The sequence below is a fragment of the Macaca thibetana genome, chromosome 6, assembly GCF_024542745.1.
Source record: "Macaca thibetana thibetana isolate TM-01 chromosome 6, ASM2454274v1, whole genome shotgun sequence".
Lineage (NCBI taxonomy): Eukaryota > Metazoa > Chordata > Mammalia > Primates > Cercopithecidae > Macaca > Macaca thibetana.
The window spans coordinates 155,809,863-155,830,384 of record NC_065583.1 but is presented as its reverse complement, the minus strand read 5'-3'; the positions used below and the strand labels follow the sequence as shown (position 1 = coordinate 155,830,384).

Sequence of the window (20,522 nt, the reverse complement as noted above, 5' to 3'; positions counted from 1 at the left end):
TTGTAAAAAATAAGAGAAATCGCATCACGTTTGAAAATTACCTTGGTCACATGAAAAAGAGCAGGCTTGACCGGGCACGATGGCTCAGACCTGTATTCCCCACACTTTGGGAGGCCGAAGCAGGTGGCTCACTTGAGGTTGGGAGCTGAAGACCAGCCTGGCCAGCATGTTGAAACCCCGTCTCTACTAAAAATGCAAAAATTAGCCGGGCATGGTGGCATGCGCCTGTAATCCCAGCTACTCGGGAGGCTGAGGCAGGAGAATTGCTTGAACCCGGGACGGGGAGGTTGCAGTGAGCTGAGATCACACCACTGTGCTGCAGCCTGGGTGACACAGCGAGACTCCATCCAAAAAAAAAAAAAAATGCAGCCTTTGCCCAGATTTAGTATGCTCTTAGATTGATTAGCTCCCATACTTTCTTTTATCTGAACAATATATAAGTAGATGGAGAGCATATTTGTGGTAAGGTCCATTGACAATCTGGATCCTGAAAGGTAATAATACATTGATATGTAGATTTTTTAATAGCTGAGGCTTTTGAGCTGTGTATCATTTTTGTAGTGAAGTACTGAGTTACCACAAACTTGGCAGCTTACAACAACAAAAGTCCATCATCTCGCAGACCTGTAAGTTAGAAGTCCCACATGGGTCTCACTGAACTAAAATCCCAATGTTGAAAGGGCTACAGTGTTCCTCTTTAGAGGCTACAAAAAGTAATGTATTTCCTTGACTTTTTCAGCTTCTAGAGGCTATCGACATTCCTTAACTCTTGGTCCCTATCCTCCGTCAAAGCCAACAAAGTTTTATCTCTCTGATCATTCTTCCATAGTCACATCCCTCTTTCTGACCACAACCAGAAATGATTCTCTGCCTTTAAGAACCCATGCGACTACATGCCCAACAGAATAACAGGATAATTTCTTCATCTCAAGGTACTTAATCACATCTACAAAATCTCATGCAACATGGCAGGTAGCATATTCACATATTTTGGGGACAACAATGCAAACATCTTTGGGGGCCATCATTCAGCTTCTACAATGTGTGATGTCAGTAATAGAGCTACAGATTCATAGTAGGGTCTTTCTCAATAATGATTTTGTTCATACTGCCTCTTCTAAAAGAGGGAAGTCATAAAACTTGATTATTTAATCATGATTAGGAAAGTTTGTTATATAACACAGTAGCCGTATTTTCTATAGTTGTGCCTACTGTGAAATAGGAAGCTCAGCAGCAGTCACTGGGAGGGTGCATGTCTTGGCCATGAGTAATCTCAGTAAATTCTACAAATATGTTTTAGTAATTGAAAACAGAAGACATTCATATGAAATTTGCCAAAAGTCCTATTCCCAGGGATTAAGTAATTATCTATTATAAATCAAAATTACTCTAATAGTCATAAAAATTATATATTTATGTGGCTAAACTCTAAAGTTTTGATTTGAATAATGCTAACAAATTGTTGCAAAAAGAGGTTTGGAGAGGAAGTGAACAACTGGAACATAATTTCAGTATTATGTTCCACTTTCTGAAATTGTGACTAGGAACAAGTAATGTAGCAATTCCATTTCAGGGTTTACTCACAGAATGAGTTTCCTAGGCCAGACATATGACTACCTCACTCAAACAATTAGAAAAAAAGTGATATAAAAAGTGACTAAGACCATGTATATGTTCCATATTTTTTTCTCATCTTCAGTTTCTTCCACAATGAGTTTTATTAAGTGTTTTGCTTTTGTTTGGGTTTATTGTCAATAATTTTCCCCCACAACATATAATATCTAGTAACATCTATGTGTGAAGACATATGCATTAAATCTTTATTAGTACTTAGAATTCCACAAATTCTAACTGTGCAAATAAAGTAGGGAAATGTCCATTTAGGTTTCTGTCACTCCCATAAATATATAGATTTCATTCTCATAATATAATTACATATTGGTTGGGAGAGTAATTAGTTAAACATATAGTATCAGACATGTTACTGCATTAAATTAGACATGTTATTGCATTAACTGACCAGTTTTTCTGCATTCAAAATTACAGAGCAATTAGAAAGAATAATCACAGTACAAATACTATGATTTATCCTTCAGATTTTTTATGGAAGACTGCTATGTAAGATTTGGAAGCTGGGCACATTGGCTCACACCTGTAATCCCAGCACTTTGGGAGGCTGAGGTGGGTGGATCACCTGAGGTCAGGAGCTCGAGACCAGTCTGGCTAACATGGTGAAGCCCCATCTCTACTAAAAATACACAATTTACCCAGGTTTGGTGGTGGGCACCTGTAATCCCAGCCACTCGGGAGGAAGAGGCAGGAGAATCTCTTGAACCCAGGAAGCGGAGGCTACAGTGAGCCGAGATCGTGCCACTGCGCTCCAGCCTGGGTGACAGAGCGAGATTCTGTCGCTAAAAATAAAGAAATAAATTAAAAATTAAAAAAAAATTTGGAGAAATCAAACTCCTCATGGTATAGTCAAGACATCACAATCTGCGGATGGAGAGACATGATGACTTCGTGGATGAATTCAAATGTCAGAGAAATAACACGTCTACTGCAATATCAAAAAGCAAAAAGTAGGCTAAATTAGTTTGACTTTATTATCATATATTTAAAAGTATTTCACTACACAGGTTTGTTCATCCCTTCTTTTATCTCTTCTTAATGTCACTAAGGAGCCATATTTGTTATTAATAATGGTTTAATATATTAGCCTACTGTACCATATTGATGTAAAACAACAGTCAGGATTTGTAGTTTCTTGAATACCTTGTTGATTAAATGAAAACCTACCACTTCCGTATGTTTAGCAAATATTTTTAGATTTTTAAAAATCTTCTTATGAATAATTCAAAATCTCTTTTTCTCTTCCAATCAAGGCAAACTGATGTAGTTCCTGCTCTGCTGACTGTTTTAAACTAACTTTTCTACTGGCAAATTCTATCTGTCAATAGAGTTCTTAAAAGGATTTTTATTAAGCCTTCCACAGATACTCTGATGTTAAAATCAGGTCTGAGTAAACAGGTGCATTCTGTGTAGTTAAAATTAAATACTGCTATAAATATGCCCAGTGGTGTAATCCAATTTACTAGTCACTTCAGAGCTGATATGAAGGTCAAAAGGTACTTGGCAACATCGTTTGGAATCGGGATTACTTGTAGTTTATGTATTCTTGAGAAGTATTGTAATGTCTGTGTATAAAGTGCATTATTCCTTAGAAACTGCCTTGGTCAAATAACACAGGCTTAAGATTCTCATTTTCTGTGCCTTTATGCTGTGTATATGCGGAGTCAATCCATTGTTATACAGCCAATTATAGGACCAAAACATAATTCGCATTTCTTTTCTCCTTTTTAGTCATAATCTTGATGATTTTAGGCAAGCTCTGTTTTGTAATTTTAAAGAAATCCCCTAATTGTACTTCCAGAAGCCATTTTAATTATTCTCTTATATCTGTGTTAGGTAGGTGAAAATAGTCACTAACGGCCATAAATGATAACTAAGAAGTATGTGGCCATAGCAGTGTGTTAGGAGACACATATTTACGGGATTTTTATTTAAATTGATTAGCATTGCTTCATCCATACACCAGTGGTTCTCAACTGTCCATCAGAGTAACCTAGCAAGTTCAACAGTTTAGATACTCAGGTTCATGCCCAGAGATGGTTCTCATTTTCTATCTGTCTCTGTCTCTACCTGATGCCCAGAAATTGTTCATGTCCACAGATGGTTCACTTTGTCTATCTGTATCTCTAGCTCTATCTCTCTCTATCATGTCCTGCTTCCAGATGATACAAATTTGCAGCTAAGACTGAGAAACGCTGATCTAGGTGAGAATGTACCAAGCAGAAAGATTGAGTGAATTATCAGTGACCACAAAGTCATTTCGTGTTTGATTGGACTGAAAACTAGTTCTCAGCATTTTAACAGATTTTCCTAATGCTCTTTAATCTTCTTTCCTCTCTAAGAACTCAGAGTCCTCATGATTCACTCCGAGGACAATGGGACAGTATTCTTTAGAAAAACCCAGATGATTTCCCAGCTGGCTTAGACTGGAAGCACACTCATCTCCCAAACAATATTCATGAATTACTGATACAGTCTGTCAATCCTAGAATAAAGATTCTAATTCTTCCTTCTTCAGTGACATTTTTATTTCTCCTTCCATTTCATATAGCTCTGGTTCTCCCAAAAGAAAGCTCCTCAAATCTTCAACTCCCCACTGAGTCATAGCTATTGCTCACAACTTCAGCGGTTGTAGCCTCCAATGTGACAGTGTGCCCTGAATTCTTTGTTGAGGATGTGCTAGTGCAGAGAGTAACATCAGTAGGTGTCTGTACTTCTATGTTAAGCTATACTCAATAATGAATATTGACAATTTGTTCTACTAGATTTATGCCCCAGCTTTGTTCTGTGGCATCCAGTTTAGCATGCATAAGCACCTAGGTGATTTGCTCATTTTCTGACCAGAAATAAGACAGTACTTCAGATAAACATATTATTTTCATTTATTAATGTTAACCCATTTCAACAAAATCTAATACATCAGTGGGTAATCAGATCTTTCTAATTTCTTTTAATTTTTGGTGCCTAGGATCTCCTAGATGATGCAGAGAGAAATAGTGATTCTTGATAAGTTTATTGTACTCTTTAACTTAATAAGATTAGTTGTATCATTTTATTTCTAAAGCATTGTTAAATTTTAGTCGATGCAGTTTGTCAAGTAAAAAAAAAAAAAAAAAGTACTGTTTCTAGTAATCTAAACATTTTGGACCAAGATCTGTATAGAATTTTATCAAAGAGTATTTTCTATGATAGTTGAATTGATCGTATTTTTCCTTTTAATTGGTTAAAGTGGTTCATTATTTCCTACTCTAGGTATGAAGCTCTTAAGAGTAATTTAGGGATTCTACTAATTTTGAGAGGGGAGGATAGAGTGATGAAATTTTGCTATGTTTTTTATGAAGTATCTTTTAATGTATTTGAAGAAATTGGGTAAAATACTGAAATTTACTTTTAATTTTTTTAAATATTCTATAATATTTTACTTTAACTTATCTCACTTCTCCAAAATGTATCATGTTTACATAGAAAAATAAGTCCGTGTGTGTTTGTGTAAGTATATATAAGCACACATATATGTATGCATATGTGTATACATATGTGTACACACATATTTATATTCAAATATATGCATACATATGCTCATATATATTTTGAATACCTTCATATATAGAAATGTGTACAATATGTATATACAAACATACTTAGATACATAAAATATGTCTAAGCTTCATCATTTGGGAATCCTCCTTCAGGCTAACCCTTCTTAAAAATATTGTGTGACACTTAGAAGCCTTGGTTTAGAATTTGAATAATCCCTAACATTGGTTTTGTTAATTACTAGTTTTGCAATCTTAGGCAAATTATTTAATTTTTTAACCTTTTGTCTGTAAATTAGGAAGACACAGGTATGGCACGTGTGTTGTGATGCTTAAAACAATGATGCTTGTGTTGTAACTAGCATGAGACTTTATACACACCAAATGCTCAACAAAGTTTTTTTGTTTTCAAAAATTATGTAGTGTTGACTATTCAATACAAAAGGCACTCTATAAAATAAAATCAAATTCATTAGTAGACCTCAAAGATTCAGCTGTGGAGGTATTTTTTTCTTAGTTTTTCCTGTGGTCATTTTATTTATTTGTTTTAAATTCACACCAAAAAAAATGCATGCTAGGAAAAGTAAAATTGTCCCTGCCAACATCATAGAAGTCAAGTGAGAAATTATGTCATGTCTAAAGCTTCACTTTGAACTCCAGGAAGTCAATTAAATTTACATTTTTTTTTTTTGTAAAAAACAAATACTCAAACCTTTCAAGTTTCTATCTAAGCTATAAGAAAAAGTTACAGTATATTCACTCATTTGTGAAAGTACATGAGTCAATGACAGTGATATTTTTTGTAATTTGTGGAGTAATTATTTTATATGTTGTATATATTATTATGTATACATAAGGTAATAGAATACCAGGTGGAAAAAAATTGTGTTCATGTTAGTATTACTATGCTGGTTAAGATAATTTTAATTCAAAATCTATTAATCACCACATACTATTTTACCAGGGCTGCCACAACAAAATACCAGAGTCTGGATGGCTGAAACAACAGCAATGTATTTTCCTACAGTTCTGGAGGTGGGAAGTCTGACATCAAGGTGTTAGCAGGTTTGATTTCTGCTGAGGCCTCTCCTTGGCTTGCAGATGGCTGCCCTCTCGCAGTGTGTTCACGTGATTGTCTCTTACTGTGTGCATTTGTCTGCTGTCTCTCTCTGTCTGTCTTAATCTCTTTTTATAAGGACACCAGACATACTGGATTAGAGCTCATCTTATTGACCTAATTTTTAGTTAATTGCTTCTTTAAAGACCCTGTCCCCAAATGGGTTGCATTCTGTAGTACTTAGATTTAGGGACTCAGCATATGAATTTGGGGGAGCACAAATCAGCCGATATCACATGAATTCTTTTTCTAGCAAAGAAAGCATCCATTCTATTTGGAGTCTTCCTTTACTTAATAGAAAACCAACGGAACAGTACTATGTTTATACAAATGGAAGATAATTACTTATTCCTGTATGAGAGCACTCATATGTGTGTGTATGAAAACAAAAGTCATAAAGTCACTGTATATCTGAACAAATGAATTTTTGTATACTTTTAAGGGGATTGTCTTTCAAAGACTTAGAAAATCATTTTAAGTTTTCAGATGGAGTTAGGCTAGACTGCTGGCTGCCCACATATAGTGTTTTGTACTTTATGATGAATTATTTCAGACTTTGAAAAAATACTATGATATTCTCTGGGAGACCTGGAGATTGAAAGATCCGCAGCAGATAGGAGAGAGGACGTCACACATAAATAAATGGATATGTGTGCTGTGTCTACCTTTTGAGTGGTAATTATCCTTGAATTTGAAGGAAGATGACATTTTCATGACTATTGAAGATTTTGGAATCAGGACATAGAAATGAAGAATCTGGTGAACTAAGTAAGCATCAGAGTTAAGATGAAACCAGAAAATTTTGATAGATTGTGGTTAAGTAGACCTTGAATATATGAAAACTTTCAGGGATCCTGATATTTGTCTTGGACCTTTGGGCCCTGAATGTAATCACCTTTGTTACCAGGGGAAGTCACTGTTTTAAATTATTATTATACTTTAAGTTCTAGGGTACATGTGCACAACATGGAAATTTGATACATAGGTATATATGTGTGATGTTGGTTTGCTGCACCCATCAACTCATCATTTACATTAGGTACTTCTCCTAATGCTAACCCTCCCAAGCCCCCCACCCCCCACAGGACCCGGTCTGTGATGCTCCCTGCCCTGTATCCAAGTGATCTCCTTGTTCAATTCCCACCTATGTGTGAGAACATGCAGTGTTTGGTTTTCTGTCCTTGTGATAGTTTGCTGAGAATGATGGTTTCCAGCTTCATCCATGTCCCTGCAAAGGACATGAACTCATCCTTTTTTATGGCTGCATAGTATTCCATGATGTATATGTGCCACATTTTCTTAATCCAGTCTATCATTGATGGACATTTGGGTTGGTCCCAAATCTATGCTATTGTGAATACTGTTGCAATAAACATATGTGTCTTTATAGTAGCATGATTTATAATCCTTTGGGTATATACCCAGTAATGTGATTGCTGGGTGAAATGGTATTTCTAGTTCTAGATCCTTGAGGGATTGCCACACTGTCTTCCATAATGATTGAACTAATTTACACTCCCACCAACAGTGTAAAAGTGTTCCTATTTCTCCACATCCTCTCCAGCATCTGTTGTTTCCTAACTTTTTAATGATTGTCATTCTAACTGGCGTGAGATGGCATCTCACTGTAGTTTTGATTTGCATTTCTCTGATGACCAGTGATGATAAGCATTTTTTTCATGTGTCTGTTGGCTGCATAGATGTCTTCTTTTGAGAAGTGTCTGTTCATATCCTTTGCCTACTTTTTGATAGAGTTGTTTGGTTTTTTTCTTGTAAATTTGTTTGAGCTCTTTGTAGATTCTGTATATTAGCCCTTTGTCAGATGGGCATATTGCAAAAGTTTTCTCCCATTCTGTAGGTTGCCTGTTCAATCTGATGGTAGTTTCTTTTGCCATGCAGTAGCTCTTTAGTTTAATTAGATCCCATCTGTCTATTTTGGTTTTTTTTTTGCCATTGCTTTTGGAGTTTTAGTCATGAAATCCTTGCCCATGCCTATGTGCTGAATGATATTGCCTAGGTTTTCTTCTAGGGTTTTTATGGTTTTAGGTCTCACATTTAAGTCTTTAATCCATCTTGAATTAATTTTTGTATAAGATGTAAGGAAGGGATCCAGTTTCAGCTTTCTACATATGACCAGCTAGTTTTGCCAGCACCATTTATTAAATAGGGAATTCTTGGCCGGGCGCGGTGGCTCACACCTGTAATCCCAGCGCTTTGGGAGGCCGAGGCGGGCGGATCACAAGGTCAGGAGATCGAGACCACGGTGAAACCCCGTCTCTACTAAAAATACAAAAAATTAGCCGGGCGCGGTTGTGGGCGCCTGTAGTCCCAGCTACTCGGGAGGCTGAGGCAGGAGAATGGCGTGAACCTGGGAGGCGGAGCTTGCAGTGAGCCGAGATCGCGCCACTGCACTCCAGCCTGGGCGACAGAGCGAGACTCCGTCTCAAAAAAAAAAAAAATAATAAAATAAATAAATAAATAAATAAATAGGGAATTCTTTCCCCATTTCTTGTTTTTATCAGGTTTGTCAAAGATCAGATCTACATTTGTAGATGTTATTTCTGAGGCCTCTCTTCTGGTCCATTGGTCTATATCTCTGTTTTGGTACCAGTACCATGCTGTTTTGTCTACTGTAGCCTTGTAGTATACTTTAAAGTCAGATAGCATGATGCCTCCAGCTTTTTTTTTTTTTTTTTTTTTTTTCACTTAGTATTGTCTTGGCAATGTAGGCTCTTTTTTGGTTCCATATGAACTTTAAAGTAGTTTTTTTTCCAATTCTGTGAAGAAAGTCATTTGTAGATTGAGCCTACCAAGCAAAAAAAGTCCAGAACCAGACAGATTCACAGCCAAATTCTACCAGAGGTACAAAGAGGAGCTCTTACCATTCCTTCTAAAACTATTCCAGTCAATAGAAAAAGAGGGAATCCTCCCTAACTCATTTTATGAGGCCAACCTCATCCTGATACCAAAGCCTGGCTGAGACACAACAACAACAAAAAAAGAGAATTGTAGAATTGGGCCCTGATGAACATCAATGTGAACATCCTCAATAAAATACTGGCAAACCGAATCCAGCAGCACATCAAAAAGCTTATCCACCACAAAAAGGTTGGCTTCATCCCTGGGATGCAAGGCTGGTTCAACATACATTAATCAATAAACGTAATCCATCACATAAACAGAACCAAAGACAAGAACCACATGATTATCTCAGTAGATGCAGAAAAGGCCTTCAACAAAATTCAACAGCCCTTCATGCTAAAAACTTTCAATAAACTAGGTATTGATAGAATGTACCTCAAAATAATAAGAGCTATTTATGACAAACCCACAGCCAATATCATACTGAATGGGCAAAAACTGGAAGCATTCCCTTTGAAAAACGGCACAAGACAAGGATGTTGTCTCTCACCACTCCTATTCAACATAGCGTTGGAAGTTCTGGCTAGGGCAATCAGGCAAGATAAAGAAATAAAGAGTATTCAATTAGGAAAAGAGGAAGTCAAATTGTCTCTGTTTGCAGATGACATGATTGTATATTTAGAAAACCCCATCTTCTCAGCCCCAAATCTCCTTAAGCTGATAAGCAACTTCAGCAAAGTCTCAGGATACAAAATCAACGTGCAAAAATCACAAGCATTTCTGTACACCAGTAACAGACAAACAAAGAGCCAAATCGTGAGTGAACTCCCATTCACAATTGCTACAAAGAGAATAAAATATCTAGGAATCCAACTTACAAGGGATGTGAAGGACCTCTTCAAGGAAGTCACTTTCTGTATTGTAGTTCGCTTAATGCTGAAGCCTCCAGGAAAGCTGTGTTAGATATTGCAGTCAGGTCTAGGCTAAGTACTTTAAATTTTTCATTTTTATTTTATTTGGTTATAAGCGGAGTTCTGATCAGTGATAGAAGTGTCTTGGGTCCACCGTTAGCAGAATGTTGGTGAAGGGCAAATCAGCACAATCTTCTCCTCTATGAACATGTGTGTTGATTCATGCATACTCAAGAACACCTACGAAGCAACCTTGAAAAGAGATTTTTCTGGCATAGGTAATAACCAGATACCTGGATAGATGTTATGATTGTGCAAATGGTTTTCAAGGAGACTCCAGAAATGACTTGCAGAAGAGAATTTTGCAGAAAAAAAAAAAAAAAGAAAATTTAATTGACTCTGACACAATAGAAAGCCAGTCATTAATTGTAATAACTCTCTAGTGTTGATAATCTAAGATATGAGCATGCCTCAGAATTAGGACCAGTTCATACTATACTAAAAAATAAATAATTGTCTTAAATGATGTGGTGTTAATAGGTCACACTAAAATGAGGAACACTCATTTTGCTTCTATTATAATTATCATAGTCATTCACAGCTAAAATATCTGGAATTGGTTCATACAGATATTTACATTGGTCACCAAACACTCACTCATTTGGATAGTCAGCTGCACTAAAGAAAAATATGTATTACACAGATTACCTTAATTACTGAAAACACATGGTGCGGTATTTCTGCTTTCATGAAACAGCCAATAAAAAGTTTCTGAATTTTGAAAAGCCCAATTCACTATGGTATTATAGTCCATAGAGAAAGGAAGCCCCTGGCATTTCCTTCTTTATCATAACTATGTTGCATTTCAATTATTATTCTACTAAATCATTAAACAGGCGCTTCAGGCTTTGCTATGATGGTAGAATTGATTTCCACGTGGCGTTGATGTCCCAAGAACATGACCTCATGAGTGTAACTCTAACCTTGAGATGCCTCTTCATTTCCTTTTAGTAACTAGAGACTAAATCCCTCAGACACATTCTGGAATCCAATGCTCTATATGTCTAATGTGTTAGAAGCTCCATTAGGATGTAATAAGGTTTTAGCCACATTCCCCGCAGCACTTTGGGGTACTGCTGCTTCATGAGATTTTTCTCTAAAGTAACCTTTCAAACTCAGCCACAAATGCTGTTATTCTAGATCATACTGGCATCTGACCTTTGTAAACTTACAAAAAAAAATATGAAAAAGGAAGATGCTAAGGGAGACACATCTTTTCAAAATGCAGCTAAATCCACAAGCTACAGAGATATCATGACCTATAAAGTTCAGAGCTGTGTTGATTCTTTCTAACAATTACCCACAGCTATTATGATTTCCTCCCATCACTAAAACTGTCATTGCTAAGATAATTGCTCCAGTTTGAGAAGGTAGAAGATTTAACAAGTAACTAATATGTGAAGGATAGGGAGAAGAAGGGGAGAGGTTGATATGATCCCCGTCCTTTCACACTGTTAATATGCCAGGTGATAAAATGTCTCATTCACTCTGAAACACTATCACTATACAGGCACTCCTTACAGTGTTTGTTCTCAAATATATCCTCGTATTTTTTTTTTCCTTTTAAAGTGGCTCTGAGAAATGACTAATGCACAATCTAATTATGTGATAATAAATGTTAATGACAGTATTATCAGTTGATAACTAGGCTTCATTAATGTGTCTCATTATGATTCTCAGTCCCTTGTGGAAGATTGTGAAGAAAGGATCTTAGATATTCCAGATTCTACTTGAATGTAGTAGTTACGGAGCCCATATCCAGGGAGAAAGGAAGGTATCAGAGACACCTTTAAGCTCTTTCTCTAATTTTGCTTCTTCAAACCTAAGCATCCATCAATCACATCTCAACATTTATCATATACTTTCAGCATAATAAAAATAGTAACTATAGTAATAGTAATAGTCCTGATATGACAAATAATATGTAAGATCATTTTAATTGTAACTGCTGATATATTTTGGTATAAGTATACAGGCATTTATGTCCCAAACATTATGACCTTGATTATCCGTAAGCAAGTTCAAATCATTTAGAGAGGATACACTTATTTAAAGGTGTGCACATGTTAAATTTTGATTCAGCTACACTATATATACATATATGTATACATTTTTTTTTTTTTTTTTTGAGATTGGAGTCTCCCTCTGTTGCCCAGGCTGGAGTGGAGTGCAAGTGGCGCGATCTCAGCTCACTGCAACCTCTGCCTCCTGAGTTCAAGTGATTCTCCTGCCTCAGCCTTTTAAGTAGCTTGGATTACAGGCATCTGTCACCATGCCCGGCTAATTTTGTATTTTTAGTAGAGACAGGGTTTCTCCATGTTGGTCAGGCTGGTCTCAAACTCCCGACCTCAGATGATCCTCCCACCTCAGCCTCCCAAAGTGCTGGGATTACAGGCATGAACCACCACGGCCAGCCAGCTACACTATTCTTAATCCTCAAAGTAGCATTGTTGAGTTACCACCAAGATTTCCTCTCAATTTTTATTATTTTTCTACATTTACCCCCTATTTTAACTATATAAATTTATAGAATGTTTTAATATTTGAGAGGGCAAATCTACTATCACTGCTATTTAAGCGTTTGTATTTTTTTCTTAAATATTATATTTTTTAAGTTGACGTATGATAATTGTACATATTTATGGGGTGTGTAGTGCTATTTCGATACATACAATGAATAGTTAACAGATTTGTGTAATTCACATATCCATCATGTCACAATGTTTCATTTCTTTGGGATGGGAACATTCAATATACTCCTAGCAATTTGAAACTATGTTATTATTGTCAACTATGGTCATCCCACAATGCTATAGAACACTAGAACTTACTTTTCTCTAGCTGTCATTTTGCATCCCTTGACAAATCTCTCTTTATCGTTCTCTCATCCCACCCTTCCCTGTATCTAGTATGTTCCATTCTACTTTTTCCTCCTCTGAGATCAACTTTTTTTTTAGTTTCCACATATGAGTGAGAACATACAGTGTTTAGCTTTCTGTTCTTAGCTTATTTTACATAACATAATGTCCTCTTGATTTGTCGAGGCTGCTTCTTATAGTTTCTGTTAGAAATATGTGTGTGTGTGTGCCTGTGTGTGTATAATGTAGGATATTTTAGGTAGACAACTAAATAGTTGTAAATAAGTCTGAACTGAATTTTTGAGGTTTTATTTGTGACTAATAATTTGTCTATTAATAGAGTCTAGCTTAAAAAATAAGTGTAAGACATATCTGTCACACACTATATCTTGGGAGTTTTGAGACATAAAGTGTCGATTTCAAGCAGAATACTTTGTTCAACTGTAAATAAATCAGCCAAGATGTCATGATTCCATAAGGGATCCACTCTAAATATAATGTTAAATGGAATATATCATTATATTATAGAAGTAGGGACTAGTTTGAGATTTATGTTTCTGAGTATATGTGGTTGCATTCTTATATCTAATAAAATATTCACTTGTCTTACACTTAACATTCTTAAGGCCTAGGGCAAGAATAATAATCAAAACCTATATAGTATATATTTACATATTTAAAAGTTATAAATCAAGTTAACAAACTGTTAAATAAAGTATTCTCTGTTCTGCCACTTTGATACATATACCTTCCCAATGAAATTAAAGTTTGGAACTAGAGTTCTTGGGCCCTCAATGTCCAGCACAGAATATGGGGACTTAGAGAGAGCTGGTGCCCTGACCTGGTCTCACACGATGAGAGGCCTTGTGTGTATACATTTTGGGTACCTCTGTTGATACGTTGAAACTCAGTCTACCACTGTAGCTCTAGCAAAAAGCTTCCCATTGGCTCACAGGGCCCCTAGCTGTGCACTCTGTGTACATGCTACACCATGAAACACAGAACTGGTGGAGAGGAACATGGACGCTGGAAGCAGTTTGAAAACTCTTTGAAGACAGAATTCTAAGTCTTTATGCTCCACAGCATATCTAAAAGGTGGTATGTGAGGGTGAGTAGCATCATCTCCAACTAACCTCATCCCCTTGGACCTAGTAAACTCCTTGTACTTTGGGGAGGAATGTGGCCAGAGAGAGGACCAGAGCGGAACGCTTAAAAGCACAGGCTCCAAGGGAAAGGGTTCTTTTGCTCAATTATATGGGCATTCCTCTTATGGTTGTAGTTATTTGCTTATTGACATGTAATGATTTGGATTTAATAATGCTATATTGAAAGTGTAATGGCCTACAGAACTGAAGGATCACTTTTTAGCCTATATTCAACAGAAAAAAAAATGACTCATTTACAAAAATAAAGTATTTAAATTTGTAAGTTGTCATCCCTATCCACTAATGGATATTAAATATATTAAGTGCTGGGAGATATATATGCACATATATATGTGTGTATGTGTGTTTGTGTGTGTGTATATATACATATATACATATATATAAAATAGTGATCAGAGAGAAAGACAAATGAAGACAAATGGCAATGAGGATAAAAATTGTCCAAACATATGAACTCCCAGATGCCATTTTGGAGGGAAATACCTCATATAACCTGTTGATGAAGATATGATAAGTAAATGGAGAAATATTATAAAACTTCCTTAGCTTATATGTGTGGACCCTGGGGTTATATTCCTGAGAGCTTGCTGGAGCTGTGGAGGTTATGTGTACAACATTTAGTGAGAGAGATGCTTAGCAATTTGTCCTCTGGCCAACCGACCTGTCACCCATCTCATTTTGCTGATGAAGATAGTTGAATTCCACCTTTTGTGGCTTTAAAATGACTCAAAGGTAGAGAAGTTTTATCACTCTTGCCTTTTCTTTCCTTTCTTTCCTCTCTCCATCACCTCTTGAAGTCAGAAAGGATAGAGGTGAGGCTGAGAGATTCGAGTCCATTTCCTCCCCTTCCTTGCCTTGTAATGGAGAAGGCCAACCTGATAATGACGTACAGGAGATATCAAATCTCTATAGCATAAGCCCATTTTTAGGATTCATGAAACTGTAACAATTTAGTGGAGAATCAATCACTTTTGTGGAAGAATTTCTCATTTCTTTCCCCAAAATAGGTCAGATTACTTAAAACAAAAACTATTTGAGAAAGTCCTCATTTGTCCTTGAATATAAAGACTGCTTAAAACAAAACAAAAATCTTAATCTGGTGATATAATTTGGATATGTGACCTCACCCAAATCTCATGGTGTACTGTAATCCCTAGTGTTGGAGGTGGGTTGTGGTGGGAAGTGATTGGATTATGGGGGTGGATCCCTCATGAATGGTTTAGCACCATCCCTTTGGTGCTGCTCTTGTGACAGTGAGTGAGTTCTCACAAGATCTCATTGTTTACAGGTGGATAGTGCCTCCACCCATCTCTCTCTGGCTCCTGGTCTCATCATGTGACGGGCTGGGTCCTGCCCTACTTTCTGCCACAACTAAGAGCTCCCTGAGGTCTCACCAGATATCACTATGCTTCCTACACAGCCTGCAGAACCGTGAGCCAATTAAACTTCTTTTCTTATAAATTACTCAGGTATTTCTTTATAGCAGTGCAACAACAGCCTAATACATCTGACAATGTTTTTGGATGTGAGTATAGATAAAAATAAAGAGTTTACCAGCTTGCCAAGGATCTAGTCATCTTTTTACAAAGAGCTTCAAAAATAAACTAATTAATAAAAGGATGGCTAATCATTAGAACAGCATTTCAGTGTCTGTGTGGGTGTTATATTTTATCTGTTAGTAAATATTTTATAATGAGGGAGCATGTTGCTTTGTGACTTGACATTAAAGTATCTAGACTTCTGTAAAAAGTGCTTTGACCTTTAGCAATGTGGTATGAGCAATGATATTATAAATTGATTTAGGTTAAAATAAAAGACACATGGGCTTATCAGTTTTAGAAGTAGACATCTGTGTGCAAAAAAAAAAAAAATGTACTTCCGTATTTCAAGCACAAAATGAAGGACACTTAATTTTTCCTTTGGAAAAAAATTGAACACATATACCCACATACATAAACCACTCATACAGAAACACCTATTTTTTGAAACTTTGCTTTAGAACATAACATTTTAGAAATAAAATTGTGGATAGAAGGAGACAAGTGTTTAGTATGAAAAAATTGCAGCATTTATCAGTTAGAATATACTCATTAATTTGGCAAAGCCAAATGTGATTACAGATTAAACTGTGTCTTAAACCAGTAATTTTCATTTGTAGCATTTAAAGCACAAATAATCAAAAAGCATATCTGTTCTGCTGTCCTGGAAATTTGGAGTACAACGTAATCATTGACAACATGAAGAGAGAATATAGATCAGGGTGTAGAGTATTATAGATTATAGTATTATAGTTAAGAAAGATTTTTCTGAGAATAAAATATTGAAGACAAAAAAGAGCCAGGTTTAATCTATTCCTGTGACCCCCCCCAAGTTCTGAGATTTTGAGATGCAAGGAACACCCCCATGTTTGCTAAAAATCTAATATCATTTATATCTGTATATGTTTATGTAGATGTAGATATGTATACATGCATGTACGTGTGTGCATTCCATACACACAGGTCCAGAACAAGTCCACCACCAGCGGGGCAAAATATATCAAATCGTAAGGGCTGCAGCTCTCTACTGCTGAAATCTGGGTACATGGAGGCAGCCCTGTCCTCATGGCTGTGCTGTCATTACCCTAGTTGGTGCTCTCTGTGATAGCCTGTCCCCATGGCAGTTCTCTGAAGGGGGCCCATCCCTATGGCAATTATCTGCCTGGACCTTCTACCCCTCTCAGGTCATCCTTTGAAATCTAGTCATATCCTCTCTGCTTTCCTGGGTAAAACACACACTTCACTGCTGATTTCACTGGTGGGGTGACTGAGGAGAAGAACTGCAGAGTGCGGGGAGTGACTGCAATGTGAGGAGGCTGTTATAGGCAGTGGTGGTCTATCCTTTCATAAACTTCTGCCCCTCAAACCCTGGAATTCTGGGCTCGTGATGGGAATGGCAGCATAGACAATCTCTAAAATGCCTTCAGGGTCATTCTTCCATTGCCTTTTATAATAAGTCCTGGCTTCTGTTTAGATGACAGAATAACTCTTTCATTTATATTTGATGAATAGCACCTACCTTCCACTGAGGTGGCCTATCCATACTAATCTGCTTATCTGACAGTTGGTTGGCCCACACTTGTTCTCTCCCAAACAGGTTTCCTCATGTTTTCCAATGTGGATAGGCTGAAATTTTTTCAAGATTTTAAAGTTCTGCTTCCATTTTGATTACAATGAATTTTAAATCATTTTTTCTCTTCACACATTTTACTATCAGCAGGCAAGAGGAACCAGGCCACTCTTCCAATACTTTGCTCAGAAATTTCCTCAGCCAAATTTTCTATTTCAATGCTTACAATTTCTACTTTCCAGAAAACACGAGGAAAATTCTGCCAAGTTCTTTACTCCTTTATTACAAGGGAGACCTTTCCTCCATTTCCAATGACGTGTTCCTCATTTCAACCTGAAACTTCATCAGTGTGACCTTTACCATGCTTATTTCTACCAGCATTATATTCACAACTACTTAGAGAGTCTCTAAGAAAATTCTAGCTTTCTCTCCAGCTTTTCTCCTCTCCTTCAGAGCTCATGCCAGATTCACCTTCTAAAGACCCTTTCATAGCTGTGTTGGCTTTTTCTACCATGCACCTCAAAACTCTTCTAGCCTCTACCCAGTACCCAATCCCAAAACATCCCCACTTCCATATGTTTAGGTATATGTTATGACATAGAGCACCCCACTCCTTAGTACTAATTTTCTCTTAGTCTGTTTGAATTGCTGTAATAAACTAATACATGCTATGTAGCTTATAAATGACAGAAATTTATTTTTTATAGTTTTAGAGGCAGGAAAGTTTAAGATCGAGGCACCAGCAGATTAGGTATCTGATGAGGGCTAGCCTACTTGCTGTTCCATAGACATCTGTTTTTTTGCTATAAATTCAAATGGCGGAACAGCCCTGGGGGAGGTCTCTCTCAGACTTATTTTATAAGATCACTAATTTCATTAATGAGGGCTTTACTCTGATGACCTAATCATTTCCCAAAAGCCCCACTTCCTAATACCATCATTTTGGGGCTTAGAGTTTCAACATGTGAATTTTGGAAAGGTACAAATGTTCAGACCATAACAGGTAAAATATCATTTTTCTAATTCTCCCTATGCGAATCTTTACAAATACCAAATGATATGGTTTGGCTCTGTGTTCCCACCCAAATCTCATCCTGAATTGTGCTCCCATAATTCCCAAGTGTTGTGGGAGGGAGCCAGTGGGAGATAATTTGAATCATAGGGGTGGTTTTTCTCATGATAGTAAATAAGTCTTATGAGATCTGATGGTTTTATCAGGGGTTTCTGCTTTTGCCTCCTCATTTTCTCTTGCCCCCACCATGTATGAAGTGCCTTTCACATCCCACCATGATTCTGAGGCCTCCCCAGCCTCAGAATCTTAAACTTGCTTTTCTTCCCAGTCTCAGGTAAGTCTTTATAAGCACCATGAAAATGGACTAATACAATGAGTTATTGGTTAACAACAACAACTAAAAGCAAATAGAACTTTGTTATTATAGCAGTTGCCCAACTTTCAGATCCTTTGACAAAACATGTTAATATTGAAATATGAAATGAAGTGAAATGTTTAATTAACCTCATGAATTTGCCTCCTTTCAAAATACGTGAATACACCTACACACATTATGGGAATTTTCAAAGCCTTCCTAAAGCAGTAACATTTATCAGAATAAAAGTAATCATTAAAGAAAATATGGAAGGTGTTCTTGATCTTAATGATCTCTGCCTGAGATATTTAAAACATTTGTAAAATTATTGGTTTTAGTAAAAATTGAGGTAAGACTAGGATGTAATAGTTAATAAAATTTCCCAGTGTAGGAAGTAAATGAGGAATCACATGCTCATTCATTCCTATCACTGTATCATAAAACCTGAATATATATCTATATGTATATATATACACACACACACGTATAGATACACATATATTTGAGAGAAAGGGGGATGGGTATTGTATTAGTCTGTTTTAATGCTGCTGCTGATAAAGACATGCCTGAAACTGGGCAATTTACAAAAGAAAGAGGTTTCATGGACTCACAGTTCCGCATGGCTGGGGAGGCCTCACAATCATGGTGGAAGGTGAAAGGCACGTCTCACATGGCATGAGACAAGAGAAGAGAACTTGTTCAGGGAAACTCCTCTTTATAAAACCATCAGATCTTATGAGACTTATTCACTATCATGAGAACAGCCAGCATGGGAAAGACCCACCCCTATGATTCAATTACCTCCTCACGGGTCCCTCCCACAACACATGGGAACTGTGGGAGCTATAATTCAAAATGAGATTTGAGTGGGGACACAGCCAAATCATATCAGGTATTAAGTAAGTAAATATGCCATATTATTCTTTTCCTATTAAATGCATTTACTGTCAAATTTCCATTTGTCTTTTTTCAAATCCTCTTTTCAAACATACAGATTGCTTTCCTAAAAAATGTGATTTACGAAAATTTCACAGGACTGTAGATGACTATACTTAAAGTAAGAATATAAAAGACTGAAACTGATATGATCTAAAATAAAAACATAAATTCAGGAAATACAAATCCAGAGGAGAAATATTTGAGTTCCTGAATATCATAGTTCTGAAACATGCATAAATGCCAAAGTGAATTTCTAGATCTGATTTAGAAATTTATTGAATTTCTAAATCTGTACCATTAGACCAAATGCTATTTCCTGTAAAAGCATTAGGTGACTTAAACGGGACTTTCACGTGAGGGAGTATTAAAATTAGGAACAATCCATTCCTTAAGTTTAATCAAATTCCAATGTTTTTGTTTAGAAAAATGTGTGGGAGAAAGTGAAAAGTACTGCAGTAAGCAAAATAAGAGGACCTCAAAGATATCCAGCTCTTAATCTCTGGAGTCTGTGAACATGTTATTATGTTACATGGCTTAAGGGAATTAAGAGTTCAGATGGAATTTGGCCTTTAAAAATGAAGATTATACTGTATTATCTGGGTAGGCATGATGTATCACAAGGATCACTGAAATATGGAAGAGGGAGTTAGGGGAGTTAGGATCACAGTGATGCAGTGTGAAAAAGACTCAACTGTCCATAGCTGGTTTTCAGAATAGAGTGGGATCATGACCCAAAGAATCCAGGCAGCGTCTCAAAGTTGGAAAAGGCAAGAAAACAGATTCTTCCCTGGAGTTTCCAAAAATGAATGTATCCCTGTGGACACCTTGAATTTAGCACAGTGAGACATATTTTGGACCTTTGGCTTCCAGATCTGTAAGGCCATAAGTTTGTGTCGTTTTATGCCAGAAAGTTTGTTGTAAGTGCTTATAGCTGCAATAGAAAATAATACGGGTGTTGATAAAAGGGAG

General features: G+C 36.6%; 1 long non-coding RNA gene across 1 annotated transcript in view; it reads right to left on the bottom strand.

Moving 5' to 3' along the window:
- Positions 1 to 457: 457 nt before the first annotated feature.
- LOC126957518 (uncharacterized) overlaps positions 458 to 20,522 on the bottom strand; it is a 29,948-nt gene continuing 9,883 nt past the window's right edge. The window contains exons 3-4 of the long non-coding RNA XR_007726806.1: positions 2,268 to 2,328; positions 458 to 487 (exon numbers count right to left, since the gene is read on the bottom strand). This is a non-coding gene — a long non-coding RNA (uncharacterized LOC126957518). The remainder of the gene's footprint in view (positions 488 to 2,267; positions 2,329 to 20,522) is intronic.